This window comes from Octopus bimaculoides, chromosome 1 (genome assembly GCF_046866305.1).
Source record: "Octopus bimaculoides isolate indiv1 chromosome 1, ASM4686630v1, whole genome shotgun sequence".
NCBI classification, from domain to species: Eukaryota; Metazoa; Mollusca; class Cephalopoda; order Octopoda; family Octopodidae; genus Octopus; species Octopus bimaculoides.
In genome coordinates, this window is record NC_142928.1 from 128,598,031 (window position 1) to 128,623,506 (window position 25,476).

The 25,476-nt window shown below is 35.3% G+C and overlaps 2 long non-coding RNA genes across 3 annotated transcripts; one reads left to right on the plus strand and one right to left on the minus strand.

Annotated features, from left to right (window-relative positions):
• Positions 1-829: 829 nt before the first annotated feature.
• On the minus strand, positions 830-23,754 carry LOC128248592 (uncharacterized). The gene is made up of 3 exons (XR_008264770.2): positions 23,157-23,754; positions 19,303-19,504; positions 830-2,779 (listed from the first exon to the last, which is right to left on the minus strand). It is a non-coding gene; the product is annotated as an uncharacterized LOC128248592 (long non-coding RNA).
• On the plus strand, positions 2,771-6,684 carry LOC128248594 (uncharacterized). Of its 2 annotated transcripts, none has more exons than XR_016243221.1 (2): positions 2,771-3,169; positions 5,862-6,684. It is a non-coding gene; the product is annotated as an uncharacterized LOC128248594 (long non-coding RNA). The 2 variants fall into 2 exon arrangements; XR_008264771.2 differs by lacking the exon at positions 5,862-6,684 and adding an exon at positions 4,000-5,092.
• Positions 23,755-25,476: the final 1,722 nt, after the last annotated feature.

The following is a 25,476-nucleotide window of genomic DNA, read 5'->3' on the forward strand; positions in this document are numbered from 1 at the left end:
GTTGCTCATACCAATGATGATGCTGATCAGTCCAGATTGTCGTGGCTGCAGTCGTTCCTTAGTCGGGGTCACCACTTTAGTAGGAAGTGGGTTATTGCAGCTCAGCGGGCTGCGTGATCGAATCACGTCGGGGGTCACCACTTTAGGAGAGTGGGTTATATATCTTTAGATATACACCTAACTCTCCTACATTAAATTGGAAGAGAACCGAACGCAGAAACTCCAAACTGATCAACAACAACAAATATTTATTGTTCGGTGGAAAAGGTAAACAGCTTCTAATTGTCCGGTTTTAGAGTAGCCTGAAATGTAGATGTACGGTTCTTCGTGCTGGTGTCGTTATAGAGACAACTTGGTTCAACCACACTCAAATGGGAGAGCTTGCTTAGACGTCTTGCTTGGTCGCTGTCTGCCTTGGTAAGAGACAGTCTAGTAGCGGGAACGCTTCGATGTTGAAACCCACGCATGCGTGGTTAAGGATTCAGTAATGGCGCCTGCCTTTTGGCGCCAATATGACATCACTACACACGAGTACCGTAACATAAGTACCTACGCCCACATCCACACGTACAAACATCGCCAGGGAAGCTGTATGGTTCTACTGGGAAGGGCTCCATGGTGGTGGAGGGAGTGCCACCAACAACCCGAATGAAAGAACCGATAACATGGGTGACAGGTCGTCGAATAAACTGACGAAGTACGATTCACAACCCGGATGCTCCAAATATACGATACTACATTTATGGCTAGTTGAGAATTGAATTAGTTGATTGCTGATTCTATCAGGGCGAAGAGACTTGATTAGAATCAGTAAACTCGTCTTTCTCAAAACGTTGCGATAATATTTTAACATACAAAAAAAAAAAAAAAAAAAAAAAAGAAAGAAAAAAAGGAAAAGGAAAATATCTGATCAAGATAAGTAGTAAGATTGATTTACTTAGAGAAAAATTAGTCGTTTGTATTTCATCACAGATGTTGCAGTGTCTGCTGAGTTGTACTTCCGATTTTTGCTGGTGCAGTCTATATTATCTATATGTCATTTTATAATTATAAGTTTGTCTCCTCTCAGTGATTTAAAAGAATATTTTGTTTTTATTTCATTTTATTTTTTTATTTTCACATTTTTGGAATTGTATTTGGAACATCCCTAGTGATTGCTTAAGTTTGCTAGGACCTTCAGTCGGCCTTGTCTGTCATTAATCTTTTATCTTTTACTTGTTTCAGTCATTGAATTGCGGTTGTGTCAGGGTACAATCTTGAAGGGTTTAGTCAAACAAGTTCAACTGCAGTACTTCTTAAAGCCTGGTACTTATTCTATCAGTTTCTTTTGCCAAATCTCCAAGTTATAGAAACGTAAACAAACCAACGATGGTTGTCAAGTGGTTGTGGGGGACAACACAACACAATTACATACACACATTTACACACGTACATACGACGGGATTCCACACAATTTCCATCAATCAAATCCACTTTTAAGGACGATGGATTATAAAATGGAAGATAGTGTCCATCTTCTTAACAACTCTCAATCCACTACCGTCACGCTTTATACAGTAGTCAACATCTTTTGTGGTAAGAGTATACCATATTACGATTCTAATTTATTCCTTAACGTATTCCTCTTTAAACGTTTTATATACTTATATGTTTATTTCTTTATTGCCTACAGGGGTGGGGGTTAAACATATTCTTATATATTGAACTATGTATGTGCAGGAGTTGATATTTTCATGCATAAAAGTGGCCTTGTTTGTTTTGGTATTGCTGCTCCGGTTTTTAAAAAAAAATTATACATCGATTCCATAAACAGATATCAAAATTCTATAATTTTGCTTGAAAACTTCGATGTATTTCTATTGTGACGTCATAATTTGTAGAAGTCTCTTATGAACGCGCAGAACGACTTTTGTTTTCGGTTTCATGTCTTCAATGCCTCAGCAGAAAACATTTGATTTATTGATAGTCTTTGTCTATTAATCACTCTAGAGTTGAAATATTTTTACCGACATTAAGATAGGTAATACATTTGATTCTAGGCGCGCAGGCAGTGCGCACATTCTCATAGCTTGCTATCGAAAACAAACTGCACTCACGTGATGGGATTTCATATAGATTAATGAAGGAAAGTATTAAGTTCCTAAGAATTAGTTTAGCTAGCGGGGTTTTCTGCTCTTTCTGAAAGGATATCTCAATGTAAAACGAATATCTGAGGTGCATTGTAAAAGTTTTTTCAGGAGAAACATTAATTTCATAGAAGTGCAAACTCTAATCTCCTCCAAAGTAGGATCCACTGACTTCAACGTACTTGTAGCGTCCTAGCTACTTTGTGAAGGTCTCATGGAAGTCCTCCAAAGTGAAGATGTCCAGGACTCTTGTCACAGCCTCCATTTTCTCAATGTTTTCAAAACGATAGCCCCTGAGGTCCCCCTTCATCCTGGGGAACAACCAAAAGTCACAGGGAGCAAGATCTGGACTGTATGGAGCAGGTGAGGTCTCAGGAAGTTTTCGAAGGAAGGGCACAAGGTCAGAAGGGAATACAATTCCAGGAGAAAAGGGCGTAATAACATTTAGAAGGGCGCACTTCTTTTCTGAAGGGGTGCAGGTACCCCCCCCCACCAGGTCCGTCCCTGGGGAAGGTAAGGGTCAGTTTTGATGTTCATCTGTGTCAAGTAGTTGGTCACTAAGATGGGATTGTGACAAGCAGTTGTTAATAGGCTATAACAAGCAGTATTTAGTAAGGTGTGTTGAAGATGCTGTTACAGCCGTCTCTGTCAATCTGAAATGAAAAGAAATTGGCAGATGAGCTTATATGTATAGTAACGATACTAAAATTACAATAACCTAGGACAGGTACAACTGTCTCTCCTCTAGAAAATGTCTCAAAACTTCTGTAATGCATCTCGTATGAAGTAAAACTGAAAAACTGTATTATATCCAATTGATCTCAAAATAGCTACTACCGACTTTAGGACAGTTACACAGTTCACGATAGAAGCAAAAAAAAAAAAAAAACTCGTTTCAGATAGCAACCGCTCGTTTTGGTGGGAGCGGCGATGCCTCGTCTTCAACCAACACTTAACAGGATGGAACAGTCATTCGCTTTGAGACAGTTATAAAGAGTGGTTTCTCAGATAACGATACCGCATGAGGAAGTATTCGATACAAGGTACATTTATATAATTGTAAACATCATGTATGTATGTATGTATGTATGTATGTATGTATGTATGTATGTATTTATGTATGTATGTATGTATGTATGTATGTATGCAAGAGTTTCAGTTGTTGATTGGGAGAGAGAGGCACAAGACCGAAATGGATGAAGGGAAAGAGTGCACAGTGGTTGTTCGATGTTTGAAAGAGAGAATGAAGCATAAGATCAAGAGAAGGTTTAGAAAGAATGAACCTGTAGAAAATGAGGAAGTGTTGCTTTTTTTGTGTGTGATTTGTGGGAGGAAATGCTTGAATCATGCAGACCTGGTCAGCCATCAGGGAACTCATAAGAATCAACACCTTGTAAATTGTGATACGGTTTATTGTTCACAACAGAACATGTACACAGATGTGTACCTTTCAGTTGGAGGATTGGAAAAGCATGTCAAAACACTTCATACTTTGGCACTTGTTCTCTCTACCAGCCAACAGCACAGCTGTGCATTATGCAATAGAATGCGCAAATCTTTGGCCGGGCTCAAGAGTCGTACAAGGGCCTTAGATTGCATCATCAGTGACTCATTTCAATGATTCTTTCTAGCAATGACTTTGCTCGTATACGAGAAAGCAGCTGCTGTATGTATGTATGTATGTATGTATGTATGTATGTATGTGTACACACACACACACATACACAGAGTGCGCGAGACAAATTTGAGGGCATATTTCGTAATTTAATAAAACAACTGTAAACCAGTAAAAACCAAATATAATTTAATAAAAATTTGTGCAAATGTTCTCGATAAGTTTTCTTATACGATTATTCTATGGATCCACCTTCAGCTTCGATAACTGCTTTGGCACGGGACCAAAATCATTGACATAACCTACACTAAATAATCCTTATTTATTTGGGACATCACCTGGAGAATGGCGACCTTCAATGATCGTTAAGGTATTGTGAAGATGCCCATTAGTCTCGGTTCCAACAATGCTACAAATGGAGTAGTCCATCGGATTTATATGAGGCGAGTTTGGATGTCACAAATTTAGATACCACATGATCGAAAACATTTATTTCTTTATTGCCCACAGGGGGCTAAACATAGAGGGGACAAACAAGGACAAAATTAAGTCGATTACATCGACCCCATTGCGTAACTGGCACTTATTTAATCGACCCCGAAAGGATGAAAGGCAAAGTCGACCTCGGCGGAATTTGAACTTAGAACGTAACGACACACGATATACTGCAAAGCATTTCGCCCGGCCTGCTAACGATTCTGCCAGTTCGCCTTGATCGAAAACATTGTCTGACGTTCATTCATGGGTTATATGGGTTTTGTGAAGATGTGTTGAGTCTTATGGAAACGCGTATGACTTTGCACTACGTACTTTATCCATCCAGGGCATAATAACTGTCCAGTACCTCAACGTATCCGGCAGCATTAATTCTAAGGACTCCGTGGAAAGATGCGAAGTGGCATAAAATGACCTTCGTTACTCACCACTCCTAAAACTATCATAGTTGCAGGAAACTCATAGTGCACGAACTGGCCGCTCTACTGTAAGTTCGCAATTTCTAAATTGCCCTGTCCAGCACATATGGCAACAAGACTTCGTTTCTTGTGTTAATATTTAATCTATTATAATGGATTGGAAAGAAATAAAAGCCTTTTAATTGATTTAAATTAAATGTCCTCAAATATTCCTCACGCGCGCGTGCGCATATATATATATATATGTATGAGGACGCATGGCCTAGTGGTTAGAGTGTTGCACTAACGATCGCTTTGATCAAAAACGACTCCTGTCCGCTCGTCCACCAGAGAGATTAAACTTGGAGTGCCTTGATTATATCTAAAGATGTTCACTCAACTCTGTATTTATATTTTTAATCGTGGTTTTCATTTTGGATTAAAAATTTGCAATTTTATTTTCGATTTAAAACTGCATTTTTCATTCCGATTTCATCTAAATTTTAAATTATTGTAATCCCAGTCATCTGTAAGATTGTCCTTGTTTCGTCCCCGCCCCTGTTCTGTATCTTCTATATATGCCTTTTATAGGCGAATAAAGAAATTCAGAAGCAAGACAGCTGCAACATAAGCCAAGTCTTTCTATTTGAACTTTTTGAAAATCAGTGTAAACTGTAAAACCGGTTAAAGCTTCAAATATACTAATAAAAAATATTTTAACTATTCTCAGTGCTTTTGAACTTCTATTTTTCCTATATTTCTACCCGTGTGGATTAAAAACTTTGTTTTATATATATGTATAAAGGGATATAGGCATACCTACACAAACACGCCCCTCACTCTGAATTTTTTCCTCATAACTTTCAGAAAAATATATACTTTTAACGAAATTTTCATCCAATACTTTTCAGATGCTGTAGATTGCGAATGTATAGGAATTTCTAAGGAAAATTTTTTTCCGATGTGATGGTGGGAGGAGTTTCGGAAAATTCACATGACACCACTATTTTTTCTCCTAACTTTCAGAAAAATGGGTATCTTTTGATGAAACGTTATACAAATACCTTTGAAGCGGTACAGATTACGATTATAAAGGAATTTGTTGGAAAAATATTTTGTGATGAGGTGGGGAGAGGAGATTCGGAAAATTCCTATGTCGCCTTTGTTTCCTCACAACTTACTGAGAATTGAGTTTTTCTAATGAACTTTTCTGCAAATACCTTTCAGGTGGCATCAATTACCAATATATCGGAATTTATTGGAGAAAAAATTGGAGGAGGGCAGATATTTCCAGCACCTCGACTTTGTTTCCTCATACGTGTTTGCTTCCCAACCACATGGTTCTGGGTTCAGTCCCACTGCATGGTACATGAGCAAGTGTCTCCTACTATAGCCACCACCATCACCATTTGACAACCGGTGTTGGTTTGTTCATGTCCCCGTACTTTAGTGGTTTGACAAAAGTGAATGGTAGGCTTTAAAAAAGTAAGCACTGCAGTCGATTTGTTCGACCAAAAAGTGGTGCTTCCGCATGGCTACAGCCCATTGACTGAAACACATGACATAATACATACTAGCATAAATTTGAAATCAAATATGACAAATGAATTGGTTGGTATGGCTATTTGTGATATGCTATAGGCCTTAGAACATACCCACGTGAATGTTGCTATTTCTAGCATGCGAACTGACTGCATACAGGATAGGTTACCTTTGAGTTTATTGAAAAGAGAGATATTATTAAGTCTGCGATAAAAATAAGGAAAATAAAAATATGCATTCAGAAATTAGTATTAGCATCGTATTCACCTTCTAACAAAGATTTCATGGGCAAAATGAAATTTTTAAAAAAATGACAGAAGTTGGAAAGTTAATGAGCTATATTTATATCTGAAAGTGTTTTTTCTTACAAAATAAAACTTGAAATTTTTTAAAATAGCAAATTTTGAAAACAATTGAGTCAATATGTATATGCATGTATAAGTGTATGTGTTCAGGGGAAAATGAGGTCAAAAAATGAAGGAAGTTGAAATTAAAAGTGTTATTTTTATATCTGAAAGTGTTTCTTTTTTCCTATAAAATGAAGGAAACTTGACATTTATAAAAAAAAAAAAAAAATGAAATTCTGAAAAGAAATTTGAGTTAACATGCTTGTGCATGCATAAGCGTTTATGTATGACAGGGCAAAATGAAGTAAAAACAAAATGACGGATGTTGAAAGGAAAAGTGTTATTTTTATATCTGAAAGTGTTTTTCTTCTACAAAATGAAACTTGAAATTATTTAAAAAATAAATATAATAAAATAAAAAAGGAAATTTTGGTAAAAAACTTGAGTCAACATGTATATACATGCAGAAGTGTTTGTATATGTTCAAAGAAAAATGAGGTTAAAAAGTGTTTTGTTTTTAATTCAAAATGAGGGAAATTTGAAATTTATAAAAAAAAAAAAATTGAAATTTTAAAAAATTGAGTCAACATGTATGTGCACGCACAAGCGTTTGTGTGTGATCAGGGCAAAATGAAGTTTACAAAATGACGGAAGTTGAAAGTAAAAGTATTATTTTTATATCTGAGAGCGTTTTTTTTTTCTCTCAACAAAATGAAACTTCAAATTTCAAAAAACAAAAAAAAATTTTTTGAAAAAATTTGAGTCAACATGTATATGTATGCATAAGTTTTTGCATGTGTTCAGGGGAAAATGAAATTAAAAAATGACGGAAGTTGAAATTAAAAGTGTTGTTTGTATATCTGAAAGTGTTTTTTTTTCCCTCCAAAATGAAGGAAATTTGAAATTTATAAAAAAATAGGAGTCAATATGTATGTTCAAAATGTATATTACTCAGCTGTTTGAACAAATTTTCTAACTTTCTATTGGAGTACTTCTTCCGCCGCATAAATTCAATCAAATATGTAGGTAACAAGTTTGAAGAGGTACCATAAAGCTGGCGATATTTGCGTTTGGCGTGAGCCCACATCCCTTCCACACGATACGTACTTATTTATCTATCAGGCGCAGGCGTAGCTATGTGATAAGAAGCTTGCTTCCCAACCACATGGTTCTGCGTTCAGTCCCACTGCTTGGCACCCTGGACAAGTGAAACGAACAACAATGTTCACTTTCAAGTACTACCAACATGAAGATTTGGCTGATTTAACACCACTTACAATACTCACAAATATATCTGAAAAAAAAAATGTATTCTGGTTATTATAACAAATTCGGAAACTTGGCGAAGTAGAAAGCCTCAGCGGCTCTTTCAATATAATTACAGAAATGTTATTCCACTCCTTCTAACCAGTTTCAACATAATTTTTAACAGTCCTCCTATCAACATTGCACAATCTTTTTACTGCGTTAGTCAGTATTTATTCTACAACCCGGAACGTTACATAGTTAAAAAATATATAGTAAAGTCAAATTAATTTATATCTTGCTACATACGTTCTTCAGCAAATATTTTAAATTAACGTTTACAACAGCATCTTCCTTTCTATACACTTGGTTCAGCGTTCGTTTCAAAATTGTAAAATAAATTATTTTTCTATGAATAAATTGAATTATGCCTTCTGAATTTTCTTGGACTTTCACTTTCTTCGCCGTGATATTCAATCGTGAACTTTACAACATTTAGTACATGTTCCAAATAAATGTTGACTTTCTGTACTTTGTTACATTGGTGACATATACTAACATTTGTTAAATTGGTGATTTTCTTTTTTTTTTGTAGCATAACTTTGCTTCAGAAAGTATGTTTTGCACCTATATTGACTATATTTAGTAACTTTTGCTAAATTGGTAACTTTCCATTTTTTTATAGATTTCGTTTCGCTTGAACCTCGTATGTGTACATTTTGCAGTTTTCAATATTATCAATTCTATGTGTGTGTGTGAGTGTGTGTGTTTCTGCGTTCTTTACGTCTATTGTAAACTATAGTAAAGAACATTTTACGCTGTTTTAATGAGCCCACATCTAATGAAGTAGCCATCCTTATCGTTGGTGATTCCCATGAAAATCATGATATTCTCATTCGTGTTCGAGATAACAACCTTAAACGTGTTTCACAGACTCATACCTTTTATCATGCTCTCCGGTATACTCTTATACTATGGAATGAACAAAATGGGTATCATTTCAATATTTCACGGATTGAACCGGCAACAGGATAGCCAATTACAAACAAAAAGGTGTCATCATATGACTTTTATTCTTATCAACTGATGTTAAGACCAGAACAATCAAATCAATTACACATGTCAAATAAACTTTATTTTCATTTACATATTTTCAATGTTATCTCAACAACCAGCTATAGTTATTTCAAATACACTTCTACAGCGACCTGGTTTCATTTGAAAATGAAAATAGTTTCACACTTTCAATTTGAACCAAAATTACAAAGTGTTGCATTGCGAGAGTGACGATATGTGAATAATGAAAGTAATGTTTCTCCGAATTAGTCACATCTGTATAATGATAAAGAAAGCTGCTTACTATCTATCAACCAAATAAACTGTTTTTGACTCAACAACTCTTTTTTACAACTAAAATAACCTTGGCAACTAGGTTGGGTCTCACAATTTTGAGGTCATATTCGGACAATATTTCGATTTGCTTCCAATGTTTCACTTTCGTCCGATGTTCACGCATGCTTAGAATTCTACTCAAACAAACATTTATGAAAATATACACATAAATACTGTATTAAAATAAGCCACAACCAAAAAAAAAAAAAATTGCATTAACAAACATCCATTTTTCTATATGTTATGAGGAAATACAGTCTCTCTCTATCTCTCTCTCTCACACACACACACGCACGCACAAAAAAGATGTATGCATATGTATTTATGGGCGAAGGTAAAGAATACGCACTCCCAGTGTTTAGGGTTAGGGTTACGCCGAAAACGGGTGGTGTGCGTATTCTTTACCTTCGCTATGTACGTGTATATGGAAGATAATGTGTGTGTGTGTGTGGGAGAGAGAGAGAAAGAGAGAGAGAGAGCAAGTAAATGCCACTTAGACATACATGCAAAAAAATTCATACATCACAACACACACACCTTCACACACATTCTCTCTCTCTCTCTCTCTCTCTCACACGTCCATTTCATATACACGAACATCTTACACTTTCTCTTCTCACTGCAAAGCAAATGTCGCCTCTCACTTTATCCTCTCTTTCAATTTCTGCTCTCTTCAAAGCATATAGAAATTAAAACAATTTTACGGAAATTAACGAACAACCATATGATCCCATATATGTGGAGTTGATAACTTTGCTTCTTCAAACGAAAGAATGCCATAAAATAACTTCCTTTGACAGACATACACACACTCTAGGTAAAATTTCTGCGCGAATTATGTTATTTCTTTCAGTGTGCACGCGCAAATTTACTGCTCAAATTGAATCGAAATAATCTTTTCATATTGTGTTATTTGTGCTTGTGATGAGCGTATTTAAAAAACCTGATCTTCGATATAAACTTAAAAAGGAAGTTTTCCCAGAAACCCTGTCTTTTATCTCTTCTTTCTAGAATATCCGAAGTTACATTTCCGCGCCACCCCCTTATTTTTTTTTCCTAAATTTCTTCCGATTCCTATGTTTACGATACAGGAGATTAGGATTTCACCCACAAAATACGTTCTCAATATTTTAATTTTCTCCCTCTCCACACCAAATTCATTTTTTACTTTTTTCAAATTTTTATTCTTGGTAATCCATGGAGAAAAAATAGAGTACAAATCATTAAGAATTTTACCCATTACCTCACCACTTTCAAAAAGTTACACGCTCCCAATGTTTCACTTTTAGCGTTTTGGAAAACGGGTAAGTTTCTTCAGAAATAATGTCGTTTACCTGTTGTTTCTAGCATATCTGGTTTTCTGGTGGTGGTCTGGTATTTTTTAAGTCTTCTATTTCAGTAGAATTCTACGTATACGGGAAACATCAGCCAAAAGTGAAAGATTGGGAGATTTTAGCTTTTTGAAAGCTGGTAGGTGATGAGTGGGTGAGGTGGAGGAAGGGGAATTGAGTGTTTCTTTAAGAAAAATCAAACTATAAAAACTGTACATACACACACACACACACACACACACACACACACACACACACACACACACACACACACACACACACACACACACACACACACACACATATATATCCCAGATTCGTAATCTCTTTTTCTACGTAGATAACAAAAAAATTCGAAAAACGTTACAAATTAAGAAATTGCAGTGGTGATGGGGGAAAATTAAAATACTGAGAACGTGATCTCTGGACAAAATCGTATTAACCTCCTTTTTTTAAGATGAAACGATACATAGTTTCTGATCCTTCGTAAGAACAGAAAGCACTTTCATGCAAATTGTACCTTCGTCCTTCACTATTAAACAAACTATAACTTCCATTATTCCATCAACTATGCCGATTCTGCACATAAAAAAGAAGCAAATGATACAATGTGCTTGTAGGTCATAACACCCGAGCAATGCTGAGATGCATTGCTATATATATATATATATATATATATATATATATATATATATATATATATATATATATATAGGGGTTGGACAAAATAATAGAAATACCTAGCATCATAGCATCATAATTTTGAAATATCTATAAAACCGTCAAAAGCTTGTTTATTTTTGTTTTTGATTTATTATTAGAGTTGCTTAATATGTTTTGCTAAAATTTCAGTTTCTTTTCAGACATCATCAGAAAAAGGTAATTAAAATTCATTAAAATACAGATCTATCGGACTTTCAAAAAGTCAAATTGTTGGTACTCGTATGGCAGGCGGTAGCGTAACGAAAACAACCGAAATGATCGATGTATCAACAAGTACTGTCTCGAAAGTAATGACAGCATTTGAGAAAGAGGGAAGAACCTCCTCATCCAAACAAAACTCTGGAAGAGAACCAAAACTTTCAGATAGGAACCGTCGGACTCTTACGTGAATTGTTAGAAAGGATCACAAAAGTATAGCTCCCAAAATTACTGCAGAGCTTAATGACCACCTCAAGAACCCAGTTACCACAAAAATTGTTCGCCGAGAGCTGCAGAAAGCCGGATTTCACGGGAGGGCTGCAATCAGAAAACCACTAATTTCAAAAACAAACATTGCAAAGCGTTTAGAGTGGAGTAAAAACCTACAGAATTGATCCCAAGAGTAGCGGAAGAATGTTATTTTCTCGGACGAGTCATCCTTTACTTGTAGATTACTGTAGAAAACATTTCAGTTCACAAAAATTAGGCTAACTGGGATTTTTTTTCTTTCTGCTGGAACATCCCTAGATGAAATAAATGTAAACAGTAAAGCTGAAAAAGTGACATTCCTATTTGTATTGTAGTCAATTGATCACAAACTGTTTCAGCCTACGTTAACACAACCACGCCGTTCGTGATAGAAGCAATGAAAATGGTACGTCGTTTCAGGTAGCAACCTCTGATTTTGGTGGAAGCAGACGATACGTTGTCGTCAGTCATCTCAGAATGGGGTGGAACAGTAATTTGCTTCGTGATAGTTAATAGAGTGGTTGCTTGAATAATCCTTTCTACTATAGACACAAGACCTGAGAGAGGATAGTCAATTACATCGACCCCAGTTCGACCTCGAAAGGAGGAAAAGCAAAGTCGACCTCGGCGGAATTTTAGCTCAGAACAGAAAGACGGGCGAGATGCTGGTAAACGTTTGCCCGATGCGACAGCGATTCCCGCTAGCTCGTTGCCTTAAGTGGTTGTTTGAATAATGATATTTCAAAAGAAAGATTATAGCATTGAGATATTTCACTAACTGCATGATAAGGTAAGCATTTGATTCTAAACATTCTTATATTTACATATAGACAGGCGGAATGAAGATACCAGCAACTTAGCAATCACCCAGGTTGCAAACTCAGTAACCAATCACAACGTTTCATTGATGACATCAGCCAAACACATCCCAGACATCAAGCCGTTACTTTACAAATACAAAGCGAAACATGTGAAACTTATAAATAAAATGAAATAAAACAAAAAGGAAAAATAATATATAGTGGAGTCAAACCTAACAATGTTGCATAGGTAATATTAAAAGATTTGTTTCTTTTGACTGAACTAGATATTGCAAACTATTTCCTGGAAATACAAAACTTCCGACAGTGACTTTTAGTTTCATTAACTGTGCTAAGTTACATGCCAATTCCGAATGTGTGGGCTACGTTAAGAATAATGTTTTACAAACAATAATTCTTTCTCACTTAAAATTTGCGAGGAAGAAGTATAACACCAAACAAATTTAGCATTTACTTCCTACAATATTTACGATTCAAATAAAAATTAAAGGTAAAATAAATTATATGGGATGTTGCATCCTAGTGCTAAATAACATTTATACTTGACTTTAACTGAAAAAGCTGAGATGCAACTTCGAAAAATAAACAGAAAAAGCAAAGTGTAGACAAGACAACAGAGCCAAATGAATTTTAAATGAATTAAATAATACCCGAAGCAGCTTCTAAACTTAAACTACTTTATAATACACAAACACCAGAGCTTAAACCGACAAAACAATGGTTTTGCTACAACAAAGCAAGTTTAATCGTTCAATTTTTTTCTTCTTTACACCATTGTAAAGACTCTAGCGAGAGTCATTATGGCAATATCATTAACACACACTCTGGTTCAAATCCACTCCTTTATTATTAGTCAATTGGTTAAATATCCAACTAACTAATCGATTGCTTGTTTACTTTGAGTAAACAGGAAGTCATTGCTTGTTTGTTTTTTTTTGTTCTTGTTTGTCAAAGCTCTTTCGTTACTACTTGCAAAATTTTCAATGACTTTCTTCTTAGTTCGTTACGGGACTCTCTACAAACGTCACTTCTTGGTTTTTATCAGTCTTGTACCATGTGTTCACTCTGTTTTATCACAAATCTTCTGTTTACTGTTCCAATCTTTACTTCGGTATCTAGGAGGGTACCACTGGTATCATTACATATGATATTATCTAATTTCTTTCTGGCTCCCCTGTATACACACACGAATAGGCAGAAGAATACATACATACATACATACATACATACATACGCGCACACATGCACGCAATAAGTCTCAAGCAGACAAACACGGCTTCCGTAACGGACTAAGAAGAAAGTCATCGGAAAAGTTGCAAGTAGCAATGAAAGAGCTTTGACAAACTGTGGCAGTGGTGACCTCCGGCGTTCTCGGCTCCCAGACCGCATCCCTGCTCACTGCTATCAGAGCGGAGATAGCTATCCACAAATGCGAGCCCCGTGAGTCAGTGGCTGTTCCAACGCATCTCCCTCACCATCATCCAGGCCAACGCCTTTTCCAATTCGTCCGCTTAGACCAGTGGTACCCAAAGTGAGTGGTATTGCTCCACTAGAGCAGTGGAAAGTTCCAAGAAGCGGTGAAAAAAAGGGGGCAATAATGGAATAATGGTTCATGTAAAAAAATGGAGCGATAGTGGGGTAGCGATTCATGTAAAAACAACAAAATAATGGGTTAATTAGGTTAAGTTTTAGTTGTGAAATACAGTTACTTTGAATTTGCTTCAGAAAGAGATCTACGTCTGTGATAGTTACTTGGTGTGGGAGCGCTAGGAATGTGGCCTGAGTGTCAATGGGGCAGCAACCCGAATAAGTTTGGGAACCACTAGCTTAGACCATGAGGCAGACTGACAAACCTTTTTAGATAATTCTTTGTTGTGAGGAAGAGGAAAGATATGATAACTTAGGGTTCCTTATACACGTTAAAATACGGTACTTATTTCAATTAGGAGTGAATGTTAAGGTTATCATTGTTAGAAATGTCAGCTCCAACACTTGTTTGTGCGACGTTCGAGTGATGCTGTCAATCCACCACTCTTAATTGCTTTTCAGTTATTGCTATTAACATTATGGAGTTTTATTGCTTTTCAGTTATTGCTATTAACATTATGGAGTTTTATCGCTTTTCTGTGTCAAATAAAAAAAATCATAATTGTTTTTACTAACATGAACTAATATTTCTAACTCCACAAATATGGGATTATTTCTCAATTTTTAGGTATTTGACAGGCAAATACCAAGACTCTCTCTCTTACCCCCCCCCCCCCCACACACACAAACATTACATTTCTGAATTTTCAACTGGAAAAAAAAATGAAGTGGAACGGAAATAATAAATTTACGCTCTAGTTTCAAATCTCGCCGAAGTTTTGTCTTCAATTCTTTTGGGGTCGATAAAACAAGATGCCAGTTGAGTAAGAACTAGGTCAATGGCATTGACTATCTCCTCTCCTTTTCTTTTAATCAATTTCTCTTTTCGTGCTCATAGAAAGATATTTATTTTAATCGACAAATAAAATAGGAATACTGCAAACTATTTTCAGACTTTCCCTATTAATTTCATCGTCTTTTGAATTATGAACATATTTACATCATAAGTGTTTTTTCGTTGTAAGGCTTTCTTTTTTTTAGTTGATTTTCAACTAGCAAGACTTATCGTAGATGGCGTAATAAGTCACGCCCGGACAACGTCGGGTTATACTGCTAGTTGACAAATAAAATAGGAATACTGCAAAGTATTTTATCAATAAATTTGGTACTTTTAATTTCAATGTATAATTTCGATTGAACATTTCGATATCTTTCTATTATGACGTCATAATTTGCCGATGTTTCTTATAAATACGTATATGTATGTATATAAGTCCCTTGATTGTTAAAGATAAGGTACGACAACTGTCACGTTGATAATACCTATTAAGACAGAAACACATGTACATGACTCTGCTCTTATTCCCGGCAATCTCTTTTCTTTAATGACATGTCAGCTTTGGTAAATTCTTGATTGTTGAGGTTATCTCCCCTTCTAATATGGAACTGGTCTCAACTGCCAATTTTTAATTGACTAATTAACACACCCTAGACAATTTTAATAAATCTAAAATGTGTTGTATAGTATTTGATACGCCTTTATTTGTGATTAGAGCGATGCACACACGATCGCAAGATCGTAGTTTCGATTCCCAGGCCAGGTGGTGCGTTATGTTCTTGAACAGAACAGTTAGTTTCACGTTGCTCCTGCGATCATTTCGACATCTGACATATGGTACACCGTGCACCTGTACAGGCAATGTTGATTTGACAGAGGGAGTGAGCTAATATATACAGCACAAACATTTGACCACTAGAAACAAAATCATCTGTACAGGTTGTTCAGCAAGAATTCTCATCTATCGTTTACTACAGGAATGTGTGCACGCACATATATACATACGTACATACATACATACATACACACACATACATACATACATACATACATACATACATACATACATATGTGTTTGTATGTGTGTGTGTATGTATGCGTGTGTGCGTGTGCATATGTATGTATATATATGTGTGTGTATGTATATAGACATGTATATATATGCATATATATATGTGGTGGTGGGGGGGGGGGGGGTACGTAAATATGTGTGTTTATATATGTATGTATATGTATATATAAATGTGTGTATGTGTGTATATATATATATATAGGTATGTGTATATATATGTGTATGTATATGTGTATGTATGTGTGTAGATATGTATATATATATATATATATATATATATATATATATATATATATATATATATATAAGTATATATGCATAGATGGATAAATATAGATATAAGTATATATACATAGATGGATATATATATATATATAGATATAAGTATACATACATAGATGGATATATATATATAGATATAGTGACGCACTCATGGACTCAAATCTACCTATGTACACACTTATATACATACCTCTGTACACACACACATATATATATATATATATACTGAAGCATTCATCGTAGTTAGTTATGCGTAGGAGGAGTTCTACAGGCGTCTGGTTCTTCAGGTATTTGCGTTTATTCAGACCGGTTCGGTAGTTGTTTTGAGGTTTTAGAAAATGAGCTTATTTTTCGTGATGGTATTTAATTCTGACCTTGTGTGAATGTTTAGTTGATTTAATGAGCATGTTATATTTTCCTCATTACAAAAGCAACGGAAATTTGAATATAGTGATATTTGCTACTAAAGTAATCTTTCTAATACTCCGCTGTTTCTTTTGTCTGTATATCTAAAGATTAACTTTTTGTTTAAATATCGGTTCATGAAGCTTTCCTTAAATTAACAGTTCGGACAACCACTTCCATGACGTAATTCATTTTGAACGACTTGCAACACAATGCCTCCTGGTGCAAAATGCAGTGAAATATCCAAAAATTAGGTCCTCCATTTGCAGTCTGCACTTTCTCTCTGAAATGCGTCACAACACCTGCTCTTTTCCCAATCATTGATGGAGCGCCATCTGTAGCCACGCTGACAGCACGGGCCCAGTCCATTCCGACCCTGTCCAGCACTCCAACGAAAGAGATGAAAATGTCATTTGCTGTTGTGGTGCCCATTATAGGAACCACTTCCAGGAACTCCACGGTAACGTTCTATCGAAGTAAAACAAATTCACGCAAAGAAACTTCTTGGACTCTCGGAACGTTTGCACGGACTTCCTGAGCGCTAACACACACACACACACACACACACACACACACACACACACACACACACACACACACACACACACAATAGGCGCTTTGTAATCACGTGGTTTCGGGTTCTGTCCCCACTGTACGGCACCTCGGGCAAGTATCTTCTAAACCCCGAGTCACCCAATGCCTTGAGAGTGACTTTCCACACGGAAACTGCGTGCAAACTCGGCATATATATGTGTGTGTGTGTGTGTGTGTGTGTGTGTGTGTGTGTGTGTGTGTGTGTGTGTGTGTGTGTGTGTGTGTGTGTGTGTGTGTGTGTGTGTGTGTGTGTAAAAAATTTCTCACAAAAAAAAGAAAAGTAACGGTGCGGGGAGGTGTTTATTTTGAATCACTGACTTTATATATATATGTATGTATATATATATATATATATATATATATATATATATATATATATATATACATATACCGGAGTAGGCACATAAATGTGCAACAAAGTGGGAAAAAGAGTACTCAAAGTATATGTATGTGTATATATATATATATATATATATATATATATATATATATATATATGTGTGTGTGTGTGTGTGTGTATATGTATATATATGAATATGGCCTGTTGCGCAACACCCATAATGTCCGTGCTCTCATCAATTGCAACCGAAAACATAATAAATGACTTGACTTTGTGCTTCAGTTGCCTGTCTAAATCTGCACAAAGATCTGAAATCCTATTTGCTACAGTGTTTCTCGTTAGGCTAATGTTGGCAAAAGTCTGTTGCTTCTCAGGCCATACAATTTCTGCAGCTTTCCGTATGCATATTTTCACGAACTCACCCTCACAGTACGGCTTTGACGTTAATGCTAATTCTCTAGTAACAAGGTAGCTAGCTTTTACTGCTGCCTGACTGATATCTCGGCTTTGGGTTAAAGCAAAAGATTCTGGGTTCAAATTCCGCTGATGGTGATATTGCCTTTCATCATTTCGGCGACGATAAAATAAGTACCAGTTGAACACTGGGGACGATGTAATCGACTTACTATTTTCCCTGAAGTTGCTTGCCTGGTGCCAAAAATTTGAAACCAATAATTTTCGGAGTTATAAATTTAAAGTGAAAAATTTTGATTTCGCAATGTTTTCTTTTTTAAAATTCACAGGGGTGGTTGTGTGGTAAGAAGTTTCCTTCCCAACAACATAGTTCTGTGTTCTATTCCACTGCGTGACACTTTGGGCAAGTGTCTTCTAATATAGCTTCAGTTCAATTAAAGCCTTGTGAGTGGATTTGGTAGACAGAAAATGAAAGAAACCTGTCGTATATATATGTTTGTGTGTGTTTGTGTTACCTACGCTTAGCAACCGATGTTGGTTTGTTTAGATTCCTGTAACTTAGCGGTTAGACAAAAAGACCGATAGGATAAATACCAGGTATGAAGGCGCGTGGCTTAGTGGTTAGGGCATTCGGCTCACGATCGTAAGGTCGTGAGTTCAATTCCCGGCGACGCGTTGTGTCCTTGAGCCGGCCTTGTCACACTCCGTGTCACGCTGAGTCTCCCTGAGAACTACGTTAGGGGTACACGTGTCTGTGGATTGCTCAGTCACTTAAACGTTAATTTCACGAGCAAGCTGTACCGTTGATCGTATCAGCTGGGACCCTCGTCGTCGTAACCGACGGAGTGCTCCTTTTATAAATGAATACCAGGCTTGGGAAAATGTGCTGGAGTCCATTCGTTCGACTAAAGCTCTTCACGGCGATGTCCGAGCATGTCTGCAGTCGAATGACTGAAGCAAGCAACACATAAAAAAAACTTTGAAACGTATATTTTTGCTCCCCAACTTCTTCGGAGTACACAAGCAACCATAACTCCTTTCATTTTATTGTTGTTTTGTCCTTTGTTCTTTCTTGAGTTACATGTTTTCAACATATAAGATTACGATTCTGCAACAAAAGAAAGTGTTTCTTTTTTTTTTTTACACAAATTCTATTATTTAGTGGAGTTATGTTTCAAATTTTTATTTTATTCATGTATTTATCTATTTGTTTCAAAAATATTTTCTAGCAAAATATTCGAACCAAAATAATGTACATTAAAAAGAAAAGCCGTTTTATAACACTCACCTTTCCACAAAACTTTAATTTCAAAGTATTTTTCAGAGGAAAATATCGAACCAAATAATGATTTCAGTTTTAGGCACAAGGTCAGCAATTTTGAGGGGATAGGTGTTGGTCAACTGCATCGATCTCGGCACTTGGCTGGTACTTTGAAAGAATATGGATACTTTATACTGTAGAAAGCAGTCAGTCACAGTTGCCAGACCAACTAGTTAAAAAGAAAAAACACACACACACACACTGTTTTATTATTTCCCATAAAGGGTGTACAAAGAGGGAGATAGCACAAACAACCCTGGGGGTCGACAAATGAGATAAAAATTTAAGTGAAATATATGATTAATTGTATGATAATCAGAAACAATAATGACAGACATAAGAAACAAATGAGACAAAAATAAACAGGTATGCTCCGACCCCACGAGCCCTGTCTTTTCGTCGTCACCTTGCTTTTTTTTCCTTTATGACGTGTTCACGCAGGGTCTTTCACACCCAGCATCCGTGCAATACACGCACACACACAAACAAACAAACAAAAAAAACTAGAGGATCTTCGAAAAGTAGCAGATCGTATTAGAAAGCAGCCTAAAACGAAAATTTCTTGAAGATTAAAAAGAAAACTATATATATATATATATATATATATGTCTAAGGATCGCCTGCAGGTTGGTTCTCGTTTGCTTAGTTGATGATATTCAATAGGACTCTTACCTTCGAGAGTTAAGATTCAAAGTCAAGAGTAACCCAAACATGTGTGTGTGTCTATGTGTGTGTTAACTCATTACTTTAAAATATTAATTCTCAAAGGCAATAGTCCTAGTGAATATATTAAATTATCAACTAAAAAAATGAGAACAGGCTTGGAGAAAATACCCCCCCCCCCACACACACACACATACACATAATAAAATAATGAAAAGAAAAGTTTTGGTACAGTATCATTCAAGTAAACTATATCTTAATTAAGCTTAAATGATAGAGCTTAATTCGAGGAATTTCATGGTATCAATCTCATGCAATGAAGTTTTAAAAGAGAAAAGTTATGAGTGTTTGTTTCTCAAATTGAGGGTGATATAGTTCTATACTTTTTATGAATATAGTCCTAGGGGAAAAATTATCAACAACACTGCTAATTGATACATTTGACACATTATTATTTAGCATAATAGCATAAGCCTTGGAAAAATGTGAGCAAGAGAAATTAGATTCTTAAGAATATAAACCTGGAAAAGTACAGGACAAGTTATTACATCTGGTAAGTACAGAAGAAGAAAATTTTTACTTAGAATATTGCGCAGGAGTGGCTGTGTGGTAAGTAGCTTGCTTACCAACCACATGGTTCCGGGTTCAGTCCCACTGCGTGGCACCTTGGGCAAGTGTCTTCTACTATAGCCTCGGGCCGACCAAAGTCTTGTGAGTGGATTTAGTAGACGGAAACTGAACGAAGCTCGTCGTATATATGTATAGTGAGTTCAAAAAAGAAAAACGACAACGCAAGGACGTGATACAGATATTGTGTTACTGGACGCTCAGAAAAGGAAGGAAATGTGTGTGTATATATATATATATATATATATATATATATATATATATATATATATATATATGTTTGTGTGTCTGTGTCTGTCCCCCAACATCGCTTGACAACCGATGCTGGTGTGTTTACGTCCCCGTAACCTAGCGGTTCAGCAAAAGAACCTGGTAGAATAAGTACTAGGCTTAAAAAGAATAAGTCCTGGGGTCGATTTCTTCGACTAAAGGTGGTCCTGCAACATGGCCACAGTCAAGTAACTGAAGCAAGTAAAAGAGAGAAAATCTGAATATTAAAATTTATTTGATTTTAATTTACAAAGTAACATTCTAATTAAAAAGGTACCACCATTTTGTTTAAAATATTGACACCCTAGAATACTTAAAAAATGAGAGTCAGAAGTACCAATATAGCTAAAGTTTTATGCAAAGTAGAATAGTGTATGTAGCAAGCAAATTCATTATGCAAAAAATAGGCATTGGCTCAAGACTAAAAATGTGAAGACTTAGCAATAACTTAGGCTATAACTCTACTGTGAATTTGTTGTTATAGGTAGATTTTACTGTAATATATAACTAATTTTTGTATTATTCTATTTATTGTACTAATTATGTACTACTATTATTTTTTTATAACTTATTTTCAAATTTCTAATTATTAATTAATAATTAAAAGAATGAAGTTTTTTAAAGTGCAAAAAATATTTTGAGTTATTCTTCACTTTTAATAGAAGTAACAAGTAATAACAAATAGAAGTAATAACTTGTAATAAAAGTTTTAGTTTTAATAAAAGCTAATATTTTCTCAATCTAAATATTTTATTTGAAATTTTATCCCTAGCTACAATATTTTAAGTAAAACTTTTCTTGTTCTGTACTTTACCAGATGTAATGACTTGTCCTGAACTTTTCCAAGTGTAATAACTTGTCTTGTACTTTTCCAGGTTTATAATCTTAAGAACATTATTTCTCTTGCTCGTATTTTTCCATGTAATTATATATTTGAATAAATGAGTAAAGATGGCTTTTTTTTTTTGGAACACTATTATTAAAATAAAAATTATCCCGCCAAAAAGCCATCTCTACTCATTTTTTCAAACACACACATACACACGCGCGCAGAGTATGTACTTCTGAAAAGTAGCATAATCCACTAAACCCTGGCCAGATTGTATGAATGAAAAATAATATAATGATACTAAAACATTCACTAATCACACATTATTTTCATAATAAAATGTGAAAAAGAACTTACTATACCAAGATTTTCAATAATTCTTTCTAATTTTAGCATAAGACTTGAAATTTCCGGGGAGTGGGGCTTGACTGGTTATTTATTTCTCGACCCAGAAAGGACGAAAATACTTATAGTAGAAAGGATCATTTTATCGATCTCTAAAGGCTGAAGCGCAATTTCAACCTCGGCAGAATCTGAAGTCAGAATGTAAAGAGCCAAAAGAAATCGAAAAAGTTTTTTTATTTATTAATTTGAATCCGATATTCAAACCAAAAATACGAAAACCGTTTATTTATATATTCTGGAGTTGTAACAAAAAGAGACATGTGGGGATGCATACTCAGAATTGAAGAAAGAAGGAGAACAAGGCTAGAATTTTTTTTTATTTTATTTACTTTTTTTTTCGGAACTGTAATCTCCAATATTGAATATATAGAAATCCCGAAAAAAAAAAAATTTCTCAAAAAAAAAAAAAGAAAAGTAACGGTGCGGGGAGGTGTTTATTTTAAATCGCTGACTTTATACACACACACACACACACACACATATATATATGTATATGTATATATATGTATATATTTATGTATATATATATATATATATATATATATATATATATATATATATATATATATATATGTATATATGTGTGTATGTGTGTATATATATATATATATATATTGTTTTATTTTATGTTATTATTTAGGGTTATTCAGGTACACTCTCTCCTACATATGACTTTGAAAATAATTTTTCATCCCCACAAAAATCTTATAATCCGCATAGGGAAGTAATTGATGACATATTGAAGCAGTCACTGGCCATCACATACGTAATTTCATTCCAGGTAGGTGTGTGTTTGAGAGACATAATTGGCATATTAGATTGCATGTAAATATGTTTTGTATCAGCTCTGCAACCTTTTTCTTTAATATTTTGAATGTGTTTTAAATTAATCCTGATAAAAACAACATAAATAAAAGCTGTCGAAAATTCATTTAAATTTAACCTAACTCCCCCGCAATAACGAATATCTCAGCATGCATCGAATGTTTTATTATGTAAAAGAAAGAAAGAAAGAAAGAATACATACATACATATTATGCACACATACACATCTAAACATTACACCATCATGACGAAAACTTTGCTCTTTTCCCTGTTCCCAGCTGGAAGATCAGTTAATAGCACCGCTGAGCTTGAGCATATTCTCTTGCAAAACTTACGTCACTAAACCCCCGCATCTAATTCCTTACGTAATTCTTAATTACCCAGATGTTTCGAGTGTTGCTGCAGCTGTCTCCAGTTAACTGCATGACAAGTAAAAATCCGAAGAAAACGCATGTCAACATTTGGCAGCGCGACAACAGCAACGACGACGATGACGACAAAGAAAGCAACGTTATAGACTTTTTGCCATTAGAAAGTTCAATGCATATCATTTAAAAATGTGCATTATATTATTGTATATGAACATTTTAATATATTTGATGAATAGAAAATAACATTCAGACATCTGGGAAAGAATTTACGTCATTTGAAGGCCCTTAATGAAAAATAATTATAGTTTCCAATAATAGGCACGAGGTCAGAAATATTTGGTGCAAAGAAATTAGTTGATTGCATTGGTGCCAATTCGTACTTCATTTTTATTTTATCGACCATGGGAAGTTGGCTTCGGCAAGGTTTGAACTCAGAACGTTCAAAGCCAGAACAAATACTATATGGCTGCTGTCCGACACTATAACTATTCTGCGAATCAACCGCACTGATGATAAGGATGATAATAATAATAATCCTTTCTGCTATAGGCACAAGGCCCATATTTTGTGGGGAGGGGGACAGTCGATCACATCGACCCCAGTACTCAACTGGTACTTATTTTATCGACCTCGGAAGGATGAAAGGCAGAGTCGACACCGGCGGAATTTGAACTCAGAACGGAGCGACGGACGAAATACCGTTAAGCATTTCACCCAGCGTGCTAACGATTCTGCCAGCTCGCCACCTTAATAATAATAATAATAATAATAATAATAATAATAATAACAATGAACTAGATAGGATACAACATACACAAATGAAAGAAAAAATAAAGAAAGAGTATTATAGACGAGTTAGATCAATACTAAAAACAGAGCTCAATGCTAAAAACAAGATAATGGGTATCAACACTTTAGCTGTCCCAGTTATAAGCTACAGCTACAACATCCTTAACTGGACACTAAACGAACTATGTAAAATAGACAGGAAAACAAGAAAAATAATGACAGGATATAGGATGCACCACCCAAAATCTGACATAGAAAGGCTATATATACAACGCACAGAAGGTGGCAGGGGTCTTATACAGCTAGAAAACTATTATAAAATAACCACCATAGGACTGCAAAAATACCTACTCCAGAAGCAAGGGAAACTAATACAAATAGCCACAAAACACGAGCAAAACAAAAAACTGTTTTCAGTATTTAAGGAAGCTGACAAATACAAACAAGAAATCAATCTACCTAACAAATACGAAGAAGAAGAAGAAGAAACAACAAAAGCTATAAAACAAATGAAATCCAAACTAAAACTAGAACAGCAACGGACCATGATAAAACGATGGCAAGAAAAGCCCCTACATGGTAAATACTGGGCTAAACTAAATGCGAAAGAAATAGACAGAGAAAAATCCCAGCAATGGCTGAGAAGCTCAGGACTCAAAGCAGAGACTGAAGGATTTTTAATTGCTGCACAAGATCAAAGCCTCCCCACTAGAAATTACCAAAAACACATAATGAAAAGAAATATAACAAGTAACTGTAGAATATGTGGAGATCGACAAGAAACAATAAATCATATTATCTCTGGCTGCCCAGTCCTGGCTAAGAAGGAATATATTCACAGACACGACAGAGCGGGGACCTATATACACTGGAAGCTATGCCAACATTATGGAATAGCAACAGAAAAAAGATGGTATAAACACACGCCAGAAAAGGTCACAGAAAACGAGAAAGCAACCATACTCTGGGATATGCCAATACACACAGATAGAGAAATTAAGGCGAATAGACCAGATATAGTTGTCAAAGATCATGAAGGAAAAAAATGCCTTCTAATTGATGTTTCAATACCAGCAGATGACAACGTTTCTCTAAAAGAAATGGAAAAACTTTCAAAATACAAAGACCTGGAAATAGAGATAACTCGAATGTGGAATCTAAAAACAGAAACAATTCCTATCATAGTAGGTGCCTTAGGTATAATAAAAAAATATTCAGACAAATACATAACAAAAACACCAGGACTTACAAATATATATAACATACAGAAAATTGCACTACTGGGTACTGCACACATTCTACGCAAAACACTTTCAATACAGTAAACATAAGAGCACCACAGCAAACCACAGCACATACCCA